At 41.0% G+C, this 5,849-nt stretch overlaps 2 pseudogenes; one reads left to right on the top strand and one right to left on the bottom strand.

Moving 5' to 3' along the window:
- Positions 1 to 707, bottom strand: part of LOC105887878 — an 8,862-nt pseudogene extending 8,155 nt beyond the window's left edge.
- Positions 708 to 5,333: 4,626 nt separating this feature from the next.
- LOC105887877 overlaps positions 5,334 to 5,849 on the top strand; it is a 10,257-nt pseudogene continuing 9,741 nt past the window's right edge.

Here is a 5,849-nt window from a genome sequence, read left to right as displayed (position 1 = left end):
CCACAAGGCCCAACTATTTTTTGGTTGCAGCTGTCGTTGCTGTTTGGCAGGCCCAAGTTGGATTCCAACCCGCCAGCTCAGGTGTATGTGGCTGGTGCCCTAGCTGCTTAAGCCACAAGTGTCAAGCCATTGTTACTGATTTCTAACTTGATTATTCTGTGGTCAGACAATGTGGTCTTTATGAGAATAGTGTTTTCAAAAAGAATTGGTGGTGCCTGTGGCTCAGTGAGTAGGGTGCCAGCCCTATACCAAGGGTGGTGGGTTCAAACTTGGGCTCTGCCAAACTGCAACAAAAAAAATAGCTGGGCATTGTGGCAGGCGCCTGTAGTCCTAGCTACTTGGGAGGCTGAGGCAAGAGAACCGCCTAAGCCCAAGAGCTGGAGGTTGCTGTGAGCCGTGACGTCACAGTACTCCACTGAGGGCAACAAAGTGAGACTCTAAATATTTTGAGCAGCAAGGGATGATATGATTGAGTAGCTTACCATAGTCCTGGAATGGCTAGAAAAGTTGGGCCTGACTTGAAACTCTGGGATTGAGTCACCAATGGAACTCCCACCTCCTAGGTGAACCCTGGAACTATCCAGTTCCATTTGTATCCCCAACTGGGATCCTTAATGTCTGAATCAAGAAGCCCCTGCTACCAGAATGAACTCTTAATTCCTGGGATCTAAACAATGAACACTAAATGGAAAGTCCTCACCTTTCATATCCTTTCTGGCTAGCTGAGAAGCAACCTGTATAAAAGGGTGGGATGGGGACCTCTACGTCACTTGTTTCTTTCAAAGCTTGTGTATCACTTACAATTCACAGAGCCTAATTCATCTTTAGAAGCCAAATTATAAGAAGGTCTTGGAATGTAATTTTGAGCTTTTCTAAACTCCTTTTTAGTAAGGCACCTCCAGAGGTTAAGCAAAGACACTTCGTCTCTACTACACCAATCCTTTGAAACTTATTAAGACTTTTTACCCCATATGTGCTTGAATAGAATATGAATTGTATATCTGTTGGGTATAGTGATCCCTCTGAATTTGTCTGCATCTATTGTAAGATTAATCATTAGTTTATGTTCCATTAAGAAGAAAAAAATTGGCACTTAACCTAGACTCAAGGATTGATTTTTTTCTCACTTAGGATTGCTTTATTTGTATTAGTATTTCTTTTGACTTATTTAAATGTTGTATTTTTTTTCTTTGCTGTTGTGCATACATATAAAAAATGAAATAGCAGGCGGTGCTTGTGGCTCGAAGGAGTGGGGCGCTGGCCCCATATGCCGGAGGTGGAGGGTTCAAACCTAGCCCCTGCCAAAAAAAAAAAAAGCAAACTAAGTTGGTTGGTCAAGGTGTTTCTGAAACTTCTTCAATAATCAGTCTCTTCTGAATCAGTTTTCTACTTAGGGTAGTTGATATTTGTGTTTTTCTACACAATATTGCCATAGAAGGCATTAGTGACATGGCATTATCTTTCAGATTTTGCAGACTTTTCATGCTGAGACTTTCTTGATCTTACCAGAGGGTAATGATGAAAATTTTGTAGCAATGACAAGACTCAAATTCCTCCATCAGATTGTTCTTAAATTTTGTTTTTGGCTGAAACATTAAGGAATAGCTTTTGTTTAGTTATGCCTTTATCAATAATAAGCAAATTCACAGATATGTAAGCAAGATTTATATGTCACATTTGATTTCAGAGATATTAATATGTGGGAAGATGCATCTTATAATTGGCAAAGTATATTATGTTTGTTAGGTCAAGCATGTTATTGTGTTAGACATATCTTCTACATCTTTACTTTTTTTTGCCTTTGAGAAAATTATTTTTACATGCCTGTCAGTTTTTGCTTTATAGATTTTGAGGCTATTTTGTTAGATGCATAGAAATTCAGACTTGTTAGCTTTGTGATTAATTGAACAATATGTCATTATCTAGTGACTCCCTTTACCTTTAGTCTATTTTTCTTTTTTTTTTTTTTTTTGAGACAGAGCCTCAAGCTATCACCCTGGGTAGAGTGCTGTGACATCAGAGCTCACAGCAACCTCCAGCTTCTGGGCTCAAGTGATTCTCCTGCTTCTGCCTCCCAAGTATCTGGGACTATAGGCGCCTGCCTATTTTTTTTTTTTTTTTTTTTTTTTTTGGTTGCAGCTGTCATTGTTGTTTGGTGGGCCGGGTTGGATTCAAACCTGCCAGCTCAGGTGTATGTGGCTGGCACCTTAGCCACTTGAGCCACAGGTGCGGAGTCTAGTCTATTTTTCTTAAAGTCTGTTTTGCCTCTCTGTGATGTTTGTCTAGCAGTATCAGCTTTTTTCAGTAAGGATTTGTCTGGTATATCACTTTCTGCCATTTTACTTGCAATTTTATTTGTTTATATGTTTTAGCTCTTACCATAGGGCGCTGAGTGGGATTCCTTTTTGCTCATTTTTTTTGAGTCCAGCTTTTAAAACTTAGTCCTTTTATTCATTTATGTCCATTGCAAATATATCAGGTACTTATTACTACATAACAAACTGCTCCAAAGTAATTGGCTTAAAATAAGTTAGTTATCTCTCTCAGTCTGTGAGTTACCTGGCAGTCCACATGCTGCTCTTGTCTAGGTTCACTCATGTGGCTGCTTTCAGGTGGCAGGTCAGCTGTAGCTGAGCCCATCCCAGTTAACTTCACTTATGTGTATAGGGTTTTAGCTGAGGTGATGCAGCAGTGGCAATGTCTACGACTCTGTCCTTGTGACTTCTTTACACAATAGATTTCATTCTCAAGGTTCTTGGCCCAGGCTTCTCCACAGCACAGTGGTCTCAGAGTTCCAAGATGGAGGATGGGCAAGACCTTAAGTCTTGGGCTTTTGATTCTGCACACTGTCACATCTGCCATCTTCTCTTGGTCAGAAGTCCCAGCTGGCCTGGGTGGCTCATGCCTGTAATCATAGCAATTGGGAGGCTGGGGCGGGTGGATTGCTTGAGCTCAGAGGTTGGAGCCATCCTGAATAAGAGCAAGAGCAAGAACAAGACCCGGTCTCTTGTAAAAAAAGAAAAATTAGCTGGATGTTGTAGTGGGCGCTTATAGTCCTAGCTAATTGAGAGGTTGAGGCAAGAGGATTGGTTGCTGGAGCCCAGGCATTTGAGGTAGCTGTGAGCTAGGCTGATACCACAGCACTCTACGCAGGGCAACAGATAAGACTACAGGGGTCCCCAAACTTTTTAAACAGGGGGCCAGTTCACTGTCTGTCTCTCAGACTGTTGGAGGGCCGGACTGCGGGCCCCGGGACGGGTTGGCTAATAAGCAGGACAGGCAGCAGCGGCAAAAACACCTGGAGGGCTGGATAAATGTCCTAAGGGGGCCGCATGTGGCCTGCAGGCCATAGTTTGAGGATGCCTGGATAAGAGAAACTATAAGATATTATGGACTTGCTTTTCTATCTACCATAATAAAAATTAGTATATTTGGATTTTTTTTGTATTCCTATATTTAGGATTTTGTATTTCAGATAGTTTTTCTTTTTTCAGATAGTGCTCTTTTTTTTTTTTTTTGGATTATTTTTTCTCATTCCAGTTTTTATTTCTCTCCCCAGTTTCAACATTTTGAACTCCATTCCTTTTGTGCTTAGCCTAGAAACTTTAGTATGCATTCTTAAATTGCCAAGCCTAAAGTAAATCACTTAAACCTTTTGCCTTAAAACTCTTAAGACAGTGGGTCTCAAATTTCCTAATGCCGCAACCCTTTAATATAGTTTCTCATGTTGTAGTGACCCCCAACCATAAAATTATTTTCACTGCTACTTCATAACTGTAATTTTGCTACTATTATGAATTGTACTGTAAATATCTGATACGCAGGATGTATTTAGGCGACCCCTGTGAAAGGGTCATTTGACCCCACCCCAAAGGAGTTGCAACCCACAGGTTGAGAACTGCTGCTCTAAGAACTTTAGAGAAAATTATTTTCCTTTCTGTTTACCTGTTATTGTTGGGCATTTTAGTTATTTTTTTTTATTATCTAAGACATTATTTTACATAGACAGTTTTTTGAATTTACTTAAGGAAAAAAATCTGTGCTCCTCATTCCGTCTTGCATCTTACACCTCCTGTTGTAGAGCTTTTTTTTCTTTTGAGACAGAGTCTCCCTCTGTTGCCCTAAGTGCCCTGGTGTCATAGCTCACAACCATCTCAAACTCCTGGGCTCAAGCAATCCTCTTGCTTCAACCTCCTGTGTAGCTGGGACCACAGGTGCCGGCCATAATGCCCAGCTAGTTGTTGTATTTTTAGTAGAGACAGGTCTTCAACTTCTGAGCTCAAGCAGTTCACCTGTCTCAGCCTCCCAAAGTGCTAGGATTACAGGTGTGAGCCATCATGCCTGGCCAGATCTTTTTTCTTGCTTGAAGCTCATTCTTTTAGGATTTCTTTTAATGATGGAGTGCTAGTGGCAAACTCCTTAGTTTTTATTTGTCTAAAAATGTTATTTTACCTAATCCAAAGAAGTTGCATCCTGGGACAATGGAGATTGGGGAAAAATGACAAGAGAGAAAGTTCCAAGGTGGTAGTGAGTGTTAGTATTTTGGAGAAATTCCTGTCTAGTGACTGAAGCTGCTCAATGCTTCTTGCTCTACCTGCCCCCCTTTTTCTTTTTTCTTTCTTTCTGTTTTGAAAAAGGGTCTTGCTGTATTGGCCAGGTTGGTCTCAAATTCCTGGGCTTAAGTGATATTTATAGTACCCATGAGAATATTAATAATTATTTTCTCCTTTTGGTAGGCATGGCCATTACCATCAAGAAGTTATTTTCTTAGCCAGGCATGGTGGCTTATGCCTGTCATTCTAGCACTCTGGGAGGCTGAGTTGGGTTGCCTGAGCTCACAGGTTCAAGAGCCAGAGCGAGACCTCATTTGTTAAAAAAAAAAAGCTGGATGTTTTGGTGGGCAACTATCATTCCAGCTACTTGGGAGGCTGAGGCAAGAGAATCTCTTGAGCCCAAGAGTTTGAGGTTGCTAAGAGCTATGATACAGCACTCTACTGAGAGTGACAAAATAAAACTCTATCTTAAAAAAAAAAAAGTTATTCTCATTGATGAAGTTTTTGGTATCGGATGACTATTGAAAATATGAAATCTCTTTGGTTTATTTAGGGAAGGAATATGACCTACATTTTTTCCTTTATTTGTTTGATTGTTTTAGTTGCTAAATTAGCAGTGAATTTTCTGAGCTGAAGTATACTGGATGCCATAAAATACGGAAAAAGATCTTTCTCTGCTATACTCAAAATCTTAGACTTATAAATTCCTAGAGTTGTCATAAATGATTTGTGCAAGTGCTTTTGAAACTCAGCGCTCAAGAGTTCTGCTAAGGTCCAGGCATGGTGACTCACACCTGTAATCCTAGCTCTTGAGGAGGCTGGGGTGTGGGATTGCTTGAGTTCAAGAGTTTGAAACCATCCTGAGCAAGGGGGAGACCTTGTCTCTAAAGAAAATGCTGGGCATTGTGACGAGCACCTGTAGTCCCAGCTACTCAGGAGGCTGAGGCAAGATCACTTGAGCTCAGGAGTTTGAGGTTGCTATGAACTACGATGCCACGTCACTCTACCCAGGGCAACGAAGTAAGACTCTGTCTCAAAAAAGAAAAAGTTCTGCTTAACTTCTTAAAAGTGTTTTTATTAAATATTGTTAATATTTAAAGATTTTAGGCACGGCGCTTGTCGCTCAGTGGCTAGGGCGCCAGTCACTGCACTAGGGCTGGCAGGTTCAGACCCAGCCTGCGTACCAAACAACAATGATGACTACAACCAAGAAATAGCCAGGCGTTGTGGTGGGCACCTTGTAGTCCCAGCTACTTGGGAGGCTGAGGCAAGAGAATTGCTTAAGCCCAAGAGTTT

Source organism: Otolemur garnettii, unplaced genomic scaffold, assembly GCF_000181295.1.
Source record: "Otolemur garnettii isolate 467f Iridium unplaced genomic scaffold, OtoGar3 scaffold00142, whole genome shotgun sequence".
NCBI lineage: Eukaryota > Metazoa > Chordata > Mammalia > Primates > Galagidae > Otolemur > Otolemur garnettii.
This window is presented reverse-complemented; position numbering and strand designations above follow the sequence as displayed.